Below are 17,349 nucleotides of genomic sequence, written 5' to 3' on the forward strand. Positions count from 1 at the left end.
TCATACAAAAACCTAAACACAGGCACACACAGACACAGAGGGCAACAACACGAGGTGAAAATATTAAATAACCAAGGAACTAAAGAGCGAGCATAAGAAAGTCAAAACAGGATAAGCAGGCACTAAGGAAAAAAACCTAAGACGAGCAAAGGGGACATTTACATACATCATAATTCAAATCATTAAAAACACAGGAATACTCCAAAACACAGGGTCAGCTCACACAGGACCTTGACAATATCATTCCAAAATCCGGTGTAATTTGTAATGTGTGTGTGCTCAAATATGAAACCTTTTGGGGGTTTTTTTCCAAATCTTTTTTTTCTTTTTAAATTAACTGATCTATTCTTCCTTTGTTACAGATTTGATATCCCAAAATGCACTGCGGCGTGACGTCAACTCCAAAGCCCTATAGCCCTAAAGAATGTAGCATGATGGGCAGTGTAGTCCGTGCTGCAGGGAGAATGGACTACCATACCCGTTATGTGTCTGTGAGCGAGGGAGGGAGAAAAAGGAAAAGTCCGAGCTGTCACGGAGCAAAAACGGGAGCTGGAAGCATGTAAATATAATAATAACCACTGCAGCCAAGAAGAGTGCCTGACGAGCCCAGCTGTAAGTAAGCTATTAAGACTCAACTGTACACTGTGTTCGTGTTTTCCTCCGGAAAAAATAAGTTCCGTTGGAGCAGCCTTTCAACGCCTTTCTCTGTCTCTCGGAAGCAAAGTTGACCCAGACAACAAAGTAAAGCTAGTTTTCAGCTACCAGCCCGACACGAACCCACCGTATTAGCCAGAGGTCCCTTTACTATGGTTCGGAGCCGCGGACCTTCAGTAACAGTAATAAATCACAGCAATAGGACATTCATGTAGTTGTAAACAGCATGATAATATATTAAGTATTCCAAAGTATTCAGAATACGTTACCCTCATTGAGTAACGTAACGGAATACGTTACAGAATACATTTTGGGGCATTAATTTAGTATTCTGTAGTGGAATACATTTTAAAAGTAACCTTCCCAACACTGGTCATGAGTATGCAACACCCTAAAGCTCTGGGCAACCATTTAGTCACCACAAGTTGCAATAGGTTCTAGGATTTGACAAATCAATATAATCAACAGATAGTCATCATTTTAATTAATGAATTAATTTTATATAATGTAAGATGGTTGTTGTCTTATTTCTGCATGTGTGTCTGAGCTTGCTCTTAATTAGGAGGCTGCTTTGTCAAGTTAAGTGTGTCCAGTTTTGAAGACTTTAATCGATTTAATTAAATATCGATATTTGGTATTCTTTTATTGATACCACATCCCTGTGCGAATATTGTGATACTATGCCATACTGAATTTTTTTCAACCACCCCTACTGCTTAATTGTTTTGATTTTTTGTACATCTGATCAAAATATTAGAATCAGTGCTGACTTCACTGAAACCATTCTGCACTTCTTGTACTATATTTCACAACTGGCTGTGTGCAGGCAGGAAAGGACCTCAACGAGACTTAAACTCAAAATACTTTCTTCCCTTTGCTTAAAGGGGGGAAACGGCAATGAAAAACTAAATGGGAAATCTTAAGAAGGTAAATACACGGGAAAACACCGCAAGAGAAACACAGCCATGAGGGAGATCACGACACTGGACAGAAGAAAACCAAAGGCTCAAATACAGACAGAATGATGGGAGAACAGGAAACTCAATGGAACACAATTACACACAACAAGACAAGGGATGCAAAGCATAACTTTACATCCTCAGATCAAGGTACCTTATCTCATGTGCTAAACATAACACATGAGACAAGGTACCTACAAAGTAAAAGAAGCAAATCAAAACATTGTGCACACACACAAGAGACAACTAAAATAAAACAGGAAGTAAAGGGAACACACACACACACACACACACACACACATAAGTACAGGCAGACACAATACTTGGGACACATGGATAACATGACAGGCAGGGGAAGACAGAATGAACCATGAGGGAAACAAGACACAAGAACTCACAGCAAAGACGATCACAGCCACACAGATGGCAAAGACACAAGAGGGAAGTTCATGAGTGAATGGACAGCGGCAAGCTCTGCTAAGGTGAACTAGCCTATAGCCTACATCTTGCTGTCTACAAACAACAGAGTAAATTATATGTACCATATAACTCCCCCAAGTGCATACAATTCAACACAACTACACAAGCATTGTTTTATTATTCTAAACTGAACGTTAATGTTACTTTGTCAACAGCCTATTGTCTAAATCTGGTCCCCAACGATAAAAACGAATAAAAACCCTGAAAACCAGAAATTTCACACCCGAACCTCAACACTTGTGGCCCGGTACTAAACGACTCACGGACCGGTACCGGTCCATGGCCCGGGGGACCGCTGGTCTAAATTACCAAGCTAACAGAGCTACATAAACAGAGCGAACATGAGAGCACCCAACTTCACTCACATCAATAATGCAGCGCAATGGAATAATCTCCCGATCTTCGCGAAAGTTATAAACTGCCTCCGGAACCCAGTTAAGGTGCAAAAAAATATATTCAACAAAAATAGTGATGCAGTTCAATCTTTTTTCACTCAGCCTGTTGCTGTGTGGAGCAGCCCGTGTCATTCACCTATGTCACACGTCACTCACTCATCCGGTCATGCACTGTGGTCTAATAAGGAAAACTGAGCTTTTTGATAAAAGTTTTTTTTGTTCCTGAATACAAACTATTTGTTCGAAGTATTCACAAAAAACACGATATTCGTACCTTTCCGAATACTGTATTCGGATTTGGCTCCACCCCTAGTGTCATGGTTTGCCAGGGCAAGCCATGGGGATGAGGGGAAAGATAACCCGAAAGGCTGGACTCTTTGCGCTGAACAGTGGGTTTATTTACAGTGAGGTAAATAACAGGTGCACAATAAATCCCTGTAGCTCCCTAGACTCCCGTGTGTGTGTGTCCCACTCCAACGTCCGTGCTCCTCGCTACCGTGTTTCCACGAACCCTGTGCATGCTGTCCTCTTTGTTCCAAGTTTCTCCTGTGGGAAAACAACAGAAGCAGCCGTCAACACTGAACCCCTCACAGGCATACACGATCTGCACTACCATACACTGACTTGGAGTTTAACTCAATAATCCCACGTTGGCAGGAGCGCCATCAGTCTCCTAAATAGCTCCCCCAATGAGCCGAATCAGGAACAGGTGCGTGGCATGGGCTTCAGGTGTGACCAGTCCTCCAGCAGGGCCACACCCATCAGGCCTGCAGGTGCCTGTCATCCATCCTACAGCCACACCCGCAGACACACACAAATACACACACACCCTGCCTATACATACAAAATGTGGAACACAGACATGACAGCATGGTGCAGAAGAATCACACATTAAATAATAATAATAATAATAGTCCACACTGCTCACTGACCCTGAGCCCCCGCAACCGGGTCCGTGAGCAGTGTGACTGGAAGCATCATCGGTCATAATTTGGAGGCATTTACAGTAACTTGGTAAGGGTCAGAGGTAGTGATGGGATTTCTGGCTCTTTTAAGAGAACCGACTCTTTCAGCTCCCAACTGGCTCTTCAGGTTGTTTTGTTGCTTTAATTAATTAATTTTTTTTTTTTTTTTTTTTTTGCCTGTCCCGTTTGGTTCTTTTGCCATCAGAATTATTGTCTAAAGGCGAAGAAAGATGCCCAACGGATTTACTTTACCAAATGGACCATCCCAGCCTTGCCGTAATGGTCCATCTGATTCACCTTTTATTGTTTATTTTATTTTCACTTGCTGAATACGGGACAGACTTGACTGGTGGAAAGAAAGGGGAGAAAGAAAGAGGGAAAGAAAAACAGCTGAGAAGAGGGACGGGGAAAAAGGGCAAAAAACAAAAACCAACAGAATAAGCAGACAAAAAATACATATATCGATCACCTGGATCACCTGTTGAGAAAGAAAAAAAACCCAGAAAACAAGCAGAAGAAAAAAAAAGAGCAACAAAACAAACAACATCACAATGATATATGGGAATATGACAGTAAATACTAAATATTAAACATTATTGTGCAGCACGTGAGATCGACAGCGCACAGTGTGCTTTGAGGTAGGAGCCAAAAAGGGTGTAGTTTGTGTGTGTGATCACCCGTGTGTACACCTGTGAGCATGGACACGCTTGTTTTTAAAAGGTTCCTTCATGTAATGATCTGCTAGAGGGTGTGGGGGGCCACTGCCCCGACCTCCAGGGCATGAAGCAGGTATGGAGGAGATAAAAACTCCAGACATCCAGAGGCCCCCAGAACACAAGAGACCAAGGAAGACCAACAGAGGGGCAGCCGCGCCACTATCCCAGAAAGAGCTGAGGAGAGTCCCAGATGAGGGGTCACTCAGCAGCCACGGAGCAGAAGCCAGGGGGGGTAATTAATTAATTATTAACAACAATATGAAATTATGCACAAAAGGAATTACTAATGTAAAAAAAAGTGGTTTTATATGTATATATATATATATATGTATATATATATATATGTATATATATATATATATATATATATATATATATGTTTATATATAAATATATGCAGTGGCCTCTAGAGACAAAGCACGTACAAATTCCAAAACACATTTCTAGCATTAACTGAACTTCCAAAACAGAGCTACCTAGATCACTTAAATTACACAATTGAAAGCATATGTGTATGTTTGTGTATTTATACACAAGCACTCATATATATTCAAATAATTCAAAAAAAATGTTCATTTACCTGTTACTACCACACACCAAATCTGGTCGTTGGTACTTCCTGGCTTGTGTAGCCACTAGGTAGCAAAAGCTCAACACTGCTCCTAGCATCCTGGAGCACTTCTGTTGTCTTTTGCACGTGTTTTGGAGTTTGTATGTGTATGTGTAACTCAAATGTCAAAGGAAATAAACAAAATATTTAAAGTCAATCATTCTGATCATAATTGTACTTTGACCTTTAACCTCTCTGCTCTGTGTTGTTTCCTCTTTCAGACCAGAAAATCATCACAGCTGAGTCTGGACAGGACGTCACTCTGACATGTCGAGCTCCAAATAAAAATATCAAATTTGTATATTGGAGCAGAGCTGACCTGGAGTCAGAATATGTCCTTGTGTACCGAGATGAGCGAGTTTTTACAGATCACCAGCATCCATCTTTTAAGAACCGGGTTGATCTGAAGGACAGACAAATGAAGGATGGAGACGTGTCTTTGATTTTAAAACGTGTGACAAGTGTGGATGATGGAACATACAAGTGTCGTGTTTTCATGGAAGAAACAGACTCATGGAAGCTCATCAGCATCATCAGCCTGAGTGTTGTTGATCCTCCAGGTGAGTGAGTAGAGTTGAGTGTGTGTGTGATCAGAGGTGAAGCTGCTTCCTGGTTGTTGATGTTTGTTTGTTGTATGGATGAGCTGGTGGATGTCAGAGGTAGACAGATGTTTCTCCAGCTGTTGTCTTTGTGGCTGGTAGTCTAGAGTTGTAGAGCAGCATTGTTTGGGTAAGGTTAGAGCAGAAACAAAGACATTAGCAGATGGCGCGATATGGCAGCCTCGCTTCTGTCAGTCTGCCCCAGCGCAGCTGTGGCTACAACTGTAGCTTGCCTCCACCAGTGTGTGAATGTGAGAGTGAATGAATAGTGGAATTGTGAAGCGCTTTGAGGGCCCCGAAAAGCGCTATATAAATGCAATCCATTATTATTATTATTAGTAGTAGTAGTATTTATGAATCAGTCTCTTCTTCTCTTGCTCTCTAACTCGTCTGTATGTGTGGGGAAACTCAATGTTAAAGCCTACAGCTGGAGGAGGAGGGGAGGAGTGAAGCTGGCGGTTGAAAACGTACTTAGTGCAGACACAAAACGTCCATCAGCTTCAAAGTGTGTCAGAAAAAATGTCCCGGTTCCCATAAACACACTCTTAAATCTGTGGAAAGCCTTTCCGGAAGAGTTGAGGCTGTTACAGCTGCTAAGGATGAGCAGACATCATATTAAATCCTGGGAATTTAAGAATGAGATGTCACTCAAGTTAATATGTGTGAAGGTACATGAATGAATGCTTTTCACTATCTCTGCATTGTTAAGCGGTCTGAGGACCCGTTTCAAAAAGCTTTTGTGTAAAGATCTTACAATAAATAATACGAAGATACCAGCAAAAATCCCAACAATCATATGACCCCATGAACAAGTGTTTTGGCAACAGTGGGGAGGAAACACTCCCTTTTAACAGGAAGAAACCTCCAGGGTGACTAATAATAACTATTTATTTGGAGAGGTGTATAAACTCATAGCTAGTGAAAAAAGGTCAATGCATCATGGGAATCCCCGGCAGCCTACGTCTATTGCAGCATAACTAACGGAGGATTCAAGGTCACCTGTGTTAGAGTGAATTGTTAAATGTTTGTCATTTTTATTCTTACCATTTGTACTTTAACTGTGTGTTGAAAGGAATTCTTTTGTTCTCCCCTCCCCAGATTCTCGAGGTTCTGGGTGAGGGGCTATAGTGTTTTATTGCAGATACATCCTATCTGGAAGATCTGCTTCTTTTGATGTGGTAAAACTTCCTGCCCTTTGTATGGCTTCACTGTGTTATCTAGGGTGACCCATAGATTGGGTGTGGGGAGGTTACCCTCTTTATGACCTAGGATGTTGTTCCTGCTTTATGACCCTTTTGGTCAGCAGCTTACATACACATACACATACACATACACACGCACTTACAAAACCACATGCAAGGTACTCTTTGTGTGTATGTATACATCATATGTTAATGACCCTATGCATATTCAAGTAACCGCAATAAAAGGAGTGCTGTGGGGAACCTGGCTGAGAGTCTGATGGAGGTCAAGTAGGTGGAACGACACTTGGCTCCAGGCAGGCCTCCCTCATGCATGAGTAACCCAAAGGACTTTGCCTACTTCGTGTCTTGCTTGCTGTGTAACCACATTGCCTTTAACGTTCCAGCGAATAGGTTTAAGCTACGAACCTATCAACCTGGTCCAGCCCTAACTATATGTTTTTAGCACACCCTGATAATAATGAATTACAGTAGTCCAGCCTGGAAGTAATAAATGCATGAACTAGTTTTTCAGCGTCACTCTGAGACAGGATATTTCTAATTTTAGAGATGCTGTGTAATGAATTACGGTAGCCAGAAGTGTTGATATTAAAACCGAGGAATTTCAGGAAGTACACTTTACAAATAAATACAAATAAAGCTCTGTGGTCTCCCTAGTTCCTGTCGACATCTTCTATAGATTTAAACATCTATAGTCTCCGACCTTTAACCTCTGTGCTCTGTTGTTTCATCCTTTAGACCAAAAAAAACCACTGTGGTTAAGTCTGGACAGGACGTCACTCTGACATGTCGAGCTCCAAACAGCATCTTGATCACTGCTGTGAAGTGGAGCAGAACTGACCTGGAGCCAGAATTTGTCCTTTTGTTCCAGGATAGTTTGTTTGTTACAGACAACCAGCATCCATCTTTTAAGAATCGTGTGGATCTGCAGGACAGACAGATGAAGGATGGAGACGTGTCTTTGATTCTGAAGGATGTGACGATTAATGATGCTGGAACATACGAGTGTCGTATCTTCATGAGAGGAACAAACCACAAGAACAGTAAACCCATCAGTAGAGTCACACTGAGTGTTGATCCTCCAGGTGAGTGAGTAGAGTTGAGTGTGTGTGTGATCAGAGGTGAAGCTGCTTCCTGGTTGTTGATGTTTGTTTCTAAAGATGTTGTTGATGAGACTTTGTAGAAAGCAGCTGGTCTGAGTGATGTGATCAGAGTGCAGTAGATAATGTCTGACAGCAGTTTGAATAGTGCAGCAGATTCATGCGGTGTTTTACCTACAATGTGGATAGAAGATACAAATGATCTCACCAAAATTGTGTACGCCATAAAGCTGCCATTTGGAGAACAACAACGAATAAGTACCAAACCAATAAAAGATTTTTGGATGAAGGAAATATTTATTTTATTTGAATTTTATTTTTATTTGTTTTGGCTTTGTGAAACCCCATCTTCTCTCTTTTCCCCTTCTGGTTAAGTCAAATGAGTAAAATTCATAAAGACATAAACCCTAATGCAATGTCTAAGTTAACATTTTTTGTTACTTTGAAAAACAAATGTGATTCTTAATAACTAGTATGGTTGCATAGTATGTAGCTCTGCTGGCTCACAGCAGTGCTGGGTTCAATTCCACTATCAGGCTGGGCTCTTGCTGTGTGCAGTTTGCATGTTTGTGTGGGTTCTCTCCGGCTACTCTGGGTTCCTCCCACAGTCCAAAGACATTTAGTTAGTGGGGTTAGGTTAACTGGCCATTCTAACTTGCCTGTGAGTGTGAGTGGTTGCCTGTCTCTCTGTGTTAGCCCTGTGAGAGACAGGCAACCATTCCACCCTGCAGTAGCTGAGCAAAGCTCCAACCACCCTTTGACCCTGTATAACCTGGCTAGGTTTTCTTTTATGCCAGCAGTTTTTAACAGTTTTGGTCAGATCATATGCATCTTTTTTTAATTAAAGAGCTCAGAAATCCCTCTACGATGTAAGATTTTACACAATATTCACTTGACCTAATCTACTGCATTAGAAGAGGAAATGGATTCTGTTCTGTTCTTCACTCATCACCTACCTGACAGCTGACACCTCACACCTGTTTCTCACCTGCAGGTAAGGCAGGAGGAGACACAGAGGATGAAGGGAAGAAGGATGGATCTGTTGGGCTGATCGTTGGTTTAACTGTTCCAGCTGTGCTTCTTGTTGCTGTTGTTGGTATTTTGATCTACAAAAAAACAGAGTTGTGTGACTCTGTTCTTTAGTAGCATGTTTGAAATGTCTGAGTTTTTTACAGCTGAACTCTGAGTCTCCTGCTGCTGTTGTCGGTTTGTCGGTTTCTTGATGTACAGAAAACATAAACCAACTCGAGGTTCAAATGAGCCTCTTAATTCTTAACATCTGAACTGTGAGTCAGACGATCTGAGGACAGATGGAAATGAACTATCCTGAACATCCAGCAGACGACTGTAGACATCAGACGTCTCTGATCATCATCATGTTCAGACTCAGACCAACAGTGTGTGTCTGTGCTGTCTGTCAGTGACTCTGAACTACAGTTTATCCATATTCAGGCTGTTCATGAGATGAAACTGTGTTACAAACATGAATGAATTTATGTGCTATAATCTCAGAATCAACTATAGTTTTTTGTATTTTAGATTCAGGATCAGCACTTTACAGTTTCATTACATAATGTGTGATGGTGTGTAGATGAGGTCTGGTGGATTATAGATGATCAATAACCAATCTGATAGTTTTAAGGAATTAATCAGCTACTACAGAACTGTTGCCTAAATTGTGGGTGTTTAAACCCGTATGGAAAAGAAATAGAAAAAAACTTATAAAAGACTTGCATGGGGCCTACTTCATATAGTAAATCATATAAGCCTTATATGATTTACTCATGAAAGTGGCCACTTTCTCATTACTTTCATATATTGTTTTAGTAAGTATTCAAAACATACACGTTTCATTTAGATAATTTTTAAGGGATCTTATATCTGTTTTCACTCTTGTATGCTTTTCATAAAAGTTTCACACAAGACAGATACAAACTTTATAAGATTTATATATATATATATCTTTTCCATATGGGAAGGTTGTATAAAGTCCGTTAAGGTTTAAAGTTAGTAGAGCCCTTTAATATCAATATAAAACTTTTTCTTTCTGTCTGTGACTCTGCCAAACATACATGCAGAGCAGCTCACAGTAGAGACCTTTTTAGCAGCTGAAAGTAGCTTCTTATTTATTTGATGTTACAAAATTTTTTGAGTCAACACTCTTAAAAAAATCCATCTCATTCGGTTTAACAGCTTAGAGCTTACAGTTATATGAAACTTAACATTTGTGTATTGCAGATATTTCGCTGATCCTGTACTGTGAAGCTTGACAACCTCCTGATGTTTGTTGCAGGAAGCGAAATAATGTAAAAACAAAACTGGTCATTTAATCCTATATTCCTTATTTTTAACTTAAATTTTCTCAGTTACTAAAAAATACATGAATACCTATTGTTTTGAACATTATTTCCTCTAGGATACATTATTAATGTAATATGTAATAAATGTAAACAGGTTAAACTCATTATGACAGGGCAGACAGTTGCTATGGGAACACCAAAAACGCCTGGAAGAACACTGAAAACTGTGTAAAGACACTAAACGGGTCTCCAAATTCATGGGCTGCATTCTCCTGAGGATCCGGCCTATGGGCAGAAATCTGTGCCATCAGAAACTGAATTTGAATAAGTTAAATTTGAATTTGAATTACTCGGATTGAATCTGAATTGTAACTTGAATGAAAGCTTTTGAAAACTGAATTTGAATTAGTTTAATTTGAAATTGAATTTATGGTTTGAAAATGAATTGATTTGCTTTGAAACTGCATTTTATCCTTTAAAAATTCAGCTCTCGAATAATTTCACATTCACTTCTCACCATTCAGTTTCAGTTCTACAATTCAATTTCAGTTCCAAAATTCAGTTTTTTGGGACTTACATCCGGTTCCGGTTCAAGCGCAGATTAATAGAACTACAGACTGATAGCGTTACTGACGGAATCTACAGCGTCTTGAGCTGAATTAAGACTTCAGAAGTCATTCGTCATGTCGAATGACCAGCGGATAAACTCTCAGGTTGGTAATAAATGTATTACATGTATAAGAACAAGCGTCATGTTAACAAATGATAGCCGTACAGTAACCTTTATGCTTATTGTAGCTGCTAGCTAAAAACGCTAATTTAGCGTAGTTTGCCCTGGATTCAGCTTTGACAAACAAATATGATCGACTGTTTCTAGTAGAATTCCAAAGTTGTCATCTTGTACCCTGTCAGAGCCCTGTATGCTTGCAGAGACCCCTACAGTAGGGAAACATGCAAAACAGTGTCCAAACCTTTGTATTTTAGCTTTATTTATGTCTTACACAGCATCCCAACTCTTTAGCTAACTTAATAACTTTAGCTAAAGTGAATAGTTAGTCTAATTCATTAGTGCAGCATTACTGGATCACCTCTGTTTGAAGTGATATAATATGATATACAACTATCACTGAAACAGCAAACTTTGTAAATAAACAACACTTCTCATTCTCTAAACGTTTGGCCACAGCTGTAGATTACACTATCAGTGCTTGTTCACTCTTGACAATAATTACATTTCTAAATTCTCTTTGTGCATTTACAGGTAAACAGTATCTAATATTTTATCTAAATGACTGCTTTGTCTTTGAAAAGGTGAAGAGCCTGAGGCCGGTGACAGTCCAGTTCTACTCTAAGTACATCCTTACGGTGGCTCACAGGACAAGGCCACATTCCTGTCCTGCCAGAAGAGAAGAGAAACATCCTCGAAAGAGTGATGCGAGGATGCCAATGTTCACATATTGGACAGAGAGGACAGATGGTTTGAAAGAGGAGTGAAAGAGGCCATCTATGTCCACTGTGAGCGACCATCTTTGAACAGAGGCGGTGGTTTACGACACCAACTGTCTGCCATCTATAATCCAGTTTTGAGTTCCCTCCCCAGACGCCTTAACGCCCACTCACATCCTGGGCCATCTGACCTCAGGAAATCACATGATAGGGTGGGGCCAGGTTTCACAATGAGCTCACCCGAAACCCTGGCTGATTAGGTCCCACACCCGCTTTCACACCTTGTCGCATGTGATTAGAGGATCATCAGGGGGTCCTTTGTCCCTCTTTGGGGGGATACTCCCACTGGGTTTAAATCTGGGACTCTCGGCCATTTGACCTTAGAACTGAAGAAGCTTCTCGGATGAGAGGTGAAACGTCTTCAAGCAACTCAAAGAAGTCCAGACGCTTTTCTTTGCAAACTCCTTTGACTACGATGACCTGGATGACTGAGAACCTTCACAGACATATAACTGTACTGTAATTACTGAATTTAGTACAGTTCCAATATAATTTATCGTGTTAATGGAAAATGTAATGTAATTATGGGATTACAGCCAACACTGATGCTCATTCATATGATCTGTTTGGTCTGATGTTTTGAGAATGAAAATTCTAAAATAATAAAAGCAATAAACCATTTGGACCATTTTTTAAAGTATAACACATGATCAATTTTCCATTTTAACCCTCACAGCTCGTCTGACTGTGAGTCCCAGCAGCTCTCAGTTCTTTCAATATGACTTTGTGTCTCTGAGCTGTGAGGAGGACGACAGCTCTGCTGGATGGACTCTGAGGAGAACCACAAGCAAACAACAGAGGACTCAGTGTGCAGATGGGTGGGGAAAACCAGCTGGTTCTTCCTGTAACATCAGATATACTTACCCATCTGACAGTGGAGTTTACTGGTGTGAGTCCAGAGAAGGCACCGTTAGTAACATGGTTCACCTCACAGTCACTGGTAAGTTGATCAAAAACCACAAAGTGCTTTACAATAAAAAAACAGAGAACAAAAATATAAAACAGCATACATATAACATCATACAGCCTAAAACTAGTTAAAAGCCAATCTGAATAAATGAGTATTTAGTTGATTCTTAAAAGAATCCACAGCTCTAAAGTTTTTATCAACCCTGGTCTTAAAATGAGTTACAGGGACCATTAATAGCCTTCGACTCTCCCAGCAGCCTATGTCTGTTGCAGTCACAGATTGAACAGACCATAGATATTTGGCTGTGTTTTCAGCCTCTCAGACATTTGAACCATTTCTAAACTTGCATGTAAAACCACAGCAGCTACTTCCTGTGGATGACCCCAGTTAGTGTGAACCAGGTTCGGGTTTAGACGTCTCACCACAAGATGTTCTGGTTTGGCTAATGATAGTGTTCAAGTCATGAGAACACTTTTGCTTTGTGCTTTGTGGTACAGTGTGTGCGTTTGTATTATTAGAATATAGCAGCCTTGTGGTCATCCACAGTTGTTTTTCACAGAATGAGCCGTCAGTTATTTCTGATCGATATGAGTTTCACAGCAGAGGTGTTAACAAAGGAAAGCTGAAAAATGCTGCAGATTATAAAAAGCGCTTAATCACTTAATCTTGTCAATTACTTTGCAGCTGTTAAGTCTAATAGTTTAATATATCAGTGGTGTTGCTGTAGTTTCAGTAATTTTATGTGCTTAATATTGCAGAGACTGATACAACTGTGGTCTACCCAGCAGTGAGCTCTGACGATGTCAGTAATGGACAAACAACCATCAGAACAAGAAAGCTCAGGTACAGCTGGGCTGTTCACCCTGTTTACCGTCATCATGCTAAGCTAAGAAAAGTTTAAATAAATAATAAATAAATAATAAATAAAGTAATCCATGAGAACCAAAAGTGCAGGCTGCAGATTGCTCTAAACATATAATGATTTTTCTACTCTTGGGTTTGTATGATATCATAGATACCTAATATGGTCTCAGCTACATATGCTCCAGCCACCTGTTATTTCAACCTTTTATTAGTGATTGGCAGCCAGTCAGTAGAAAGTTGCCTTAAAGGGAGAGGAGCTAATACAGATCGTTTTAGACAGGATGAACTAAGGGGCTCCGACAAAGCTCAGTGTAAGCTAATGAAATATTACCCTGAACTGTGAATCATGCAGAGATACTCTAGTCAAGTCCAAGAATAAAAAGAAAGAGCTGGAAATGAACACAGAACACAAATCTTCACAATCTGATTCAACAAAAATAAACTTGTACAGTGAAAACACAAGTTATAGTGCATGAACTTCAACAGCGTGGTGTTGCTTCAAATACAGGAAATGGTCCAACATATAAATGTGACTCTGTTTATAACCCTGTGGGTACATCAGGCAAGCGGCTGAAGTTGACGTGCAACAGAATGACACCTACAATAGTGCAGGGTCTATTTTTGATTGAACCTGCAAGAAACAGTAGCTTTTTTCTTATTTGTTTTTCTAAAACTGCACACAACAGTTCACCTACAAAGTAAAACCTCTGAGCTTGAGAGAAAAAGACAGAGCACTGTTTCTGTACCCAGAGAGCAAAATGTTACTGGTCTTCAGTAGGATACAGTCCATAAATGTTTTGCTAGGACTTTAAGATGAATTGAAACATATTAGCAAGATGTCTGACAGTCCAGCTGACTACAACTGAATAACTACAGAACATACATGTGTCATTACTGCTGGTTATCAGCAGACCATCCAGGTACATATTGTGCTACATGTATCTATACTTACTCTTGCTATAGTGAGAACACACGTATGCACTCAGTATTACATTATGAACAACCCACATCACCCTCTGCATGAGTCTGTGAGGGTGCTGAGCAACATCATCTCCCCTCACCCATTAAAGGTCAACCCCTTTAATGGTCCACCATATACAAACACAGGTGAGCCCACAAAGGGCAGGAATTAAACATTCCTCACTAAATAAGGAAACCCAGAATCTTACATGCAAGTGTGCCTGCAGTTAAACACTATAGCAGGGATCACTAACAGGCGGACCGGGATCCGAGTCCGGACCCAGATGCCATCCTATATGGACCCGGACTTATAGTTAACAAAATATTAAATTACTTTAAATTTTGATGGGGCGATTCAATCTTATGCGGTAATGTTACCTTGTATTAACAGACCAGGGAACATACAAACCAATTGTGTGTGAGTTAAGCCACCCACGTGACGCTACTTAGCCAATCAAATCTGTGCATTCAAGGCGATCGCAACGCTGAATGCAGACACAGACAGGCAGAGGAAAGAGACGGTGAGAGGCGAATGAATGACAAGTTTATTGTTTATAGTTTATTTATTTATATAGCACATTTAATTACAACAGGAGCGTTGACCAAAGTGCTGTACAACATAACTAATAAAATAACTGTACAAGAATACAACATACCTAATATATAACTTTGAGTATTGAGACATCAAAACACCAAATATGAATTAACAAATAACTCTCATGCTGTATTAAAAGCCAGTAAATAAAAATGTGTTTTAAGATAAGATTTAAAAAGATTGACAGTAGGAGCCTGTCTGATGTGTAGGCAGGGGCGGATCTAGAAGGGTGGCATGGGGTGGCAAGTGCCACCCTAAAATGATCCCTTGCCACCCCAAGTGCCACCCCAGTTTTGCATATGACAGTGTTGTTTATTAAATTAAGATAGCATTAACAGTTTGAGCGTAGTTACAGTCAACAGTGAATATAAATGCTAAAACTGAATATATTGCATAGTGTTCCCCCCCTCCACCATTAACAAATGGTTCAGCCCATATCAGGACCGGCTTTTTCTTGTTTTCAGTAGCAAGCGATGTTTATGATTGTGCCAGAGCACATTCTGAACAACACCATGGGAATTTCGGATTTTACACAGGTGGTTGGATGTTACACTCTGGAAATGGAAGGAAGGTGAGTGTTATTAACCCTCTGGGGTCCACGGACACGCTGCACCTCCAAATCACATGACTGTTTTAAGCTGACATAGCAACAAGCTGCAGCCACGCTGAGTCTCTATTTCAGCCCACACTGAAAGTTCAGACTTCAAAGTTTTTAAATTTTAATTACAGGCCAGTAAATCCAGAGTTATGATAATATATATAAGCCACGCTTTTTTCTAAATACTGTCATCATGTTTGTGTGTGTCAGGAGATTTATTCTAAATAACACTTCTTCAGCTGAGAGTCAGAGAGGAGAAACACACACTGCAGTTACTTGCAAGCAAGGGCAGCCACAGCACCCTCACAGGAGTGAGGGCTCTGAGACCCGTGTCGTGTCACCGCCCTGGTCTTTATTTATACATCAGTGGGTGTTTGTTCTTTACATTGGAATGTGGATGTTTAGGTGTGTGTATGTGAACCCATAAAATGACTTCCTAAACCTGCTGGCCTGGAAGTCCAGCAGTTCATCTAAACAAAATGCACTTAGAGTAAAACAGATATAGCTACGTTAATCCTACCATAAAACAATAAGACAAGGTATGTCCTTTCCCATGCTCCCAGGATGTGGGTGTGGATATCAGAACACTCTGGAATGCACACGTTGTTACAGACTTCCTAGGATGGGACATTCTTTCAATATGCCAACAACTATATACTTCTAAACACAAATGATTACATGCAGCATTCTACCATATGCAAACTTATATTATTAAAAGGTTATACTGACATTATATTTGACATTCTATTAACAGTGTGTGTGTGTGTTTTAAGCGTTTTCTAAGGACAGCGCGAAAACAGTAAAGAAAGGGAAAAAAGCCACCTCTTTCCTATCGGTGTAAAAATGCACCATGTCGACCAATTAAAAAAAAAAGTCAACACGTGGGATTTGGTTGTTTAGGAAGAGGGGAGAGTTTTGGGAGTGACGGTAACAGCAGCGAGAGAGAGCAAGAGAGAGAGAGAGCGAGAGCGAGGGAGAGAGAGAGAGAGAGTTTTTACATGTGGGAGATTTGTGACGTTTAGTGTGGAGTGTATACTTAGTGTGTTGTTTTGTCTTGTGTAGTTGTTCTGTTGTGTAGTCGTTTTGTTTTGTGTGTCAGTGAGGGCACTAATGAATGTCACTAAGGCACATTTGCAACGTAAACACTGTCACTAAGTAGAAAACCAGCGGAGTGATACACCTCCTGCTGTCAGGCCTGCAGGTTTGTCCCTGTGCTGCTCTCCTCTGTCTTTTGGTGGACAAACTTATTTTTACTAGCACTCATCCTTTGTGGGGCATCTTATTGCGACACCTGATTGTTCTCTCATTTTAGTTTTAGTAATATTTTTAAATGGTTGTAGAAAATGAAGAAAACGGCAGGTGTATTGGCTGCATTTTTAGATAAATAGTTGTATATGTTTACAAAATGCACAATTTATATTTGCATTTCAAGTTATAAAAATTTACTCAACATGTCTGGGTTTTTTTTTACAGTAAAAAAAAAATGCTACTAGGATTTTAAGTTCTTTGTGTGATTTCAGATCAGTAATACTAATGCAGTATGTCAGTGAAAAAAACAACTAAATTCAGCTGAGCTGAAAAGAATGATACCAAACAAGGCGAGGAGGAAAAAATAAAATGAAACAATTTGAGGGTGAAACACAAATGTAAAATCAGAAGGGGTCAAAAATGGCCGGTTGTATTTCAGACCTCAGTGGGTTAATCCAACAAATCATGAAAAATTAGGTTTAATTTTTTGTTCATGACAGTGCAGATTTCTGACATTTTGTGTAATTTAAGCTGTAACAATGTGATTGTTTTCTAACAAAAATCAATGTGAAACTTAAGTTAGACTTGTGTTTGTAAACGAACCGCCCCATGTTGTGTAGCTTTCTGGATTTTATACATACAGGGAGTGCAGAATTATTAGGCAAGTTGTATTTTTGAGGAATAATTT

The 17,349-nt window shown here is 40.0% G+C and overlaps 1 long non-coding RNA gene across 1 annotated transcript; it reads left to right on the forward strand.

The window, feature by feature from the left end:
* Positions 1-5,007: 5,007 nt before the first annotated feature.
* On the forward strand, positions 5,008-9,976 carry LOC112846361 (uncharacterized). The gene is made up of 3 exons (XR_003219299.1): positions 5,008-5,339; positions 7,319-7,665; positions 8,675-9,976. It is a non-coding gene; the product is annotated as an uncharacterized LOC112846361 (long non-coding RNA).
* The last annotated feature ends 7,373 nt before the right edge of the window (positions 9,977-17,349 follow it).

This window comes from Oreochromis niloticus, linkage group LG3 (assembly GCF_001858045.2).
Source record: "Oreochromis niloticus isolate F11D_XX linkage group LG3, O_niloticus_UMD_NMBU, whole genome shotgun sequence".
Lineage (NCBI taxonomy): Eukaryota > Metazoa > Chordata > Actinopteri > Cichliformes > Cichlidae > Oreochromis > Oreochromis niloticus.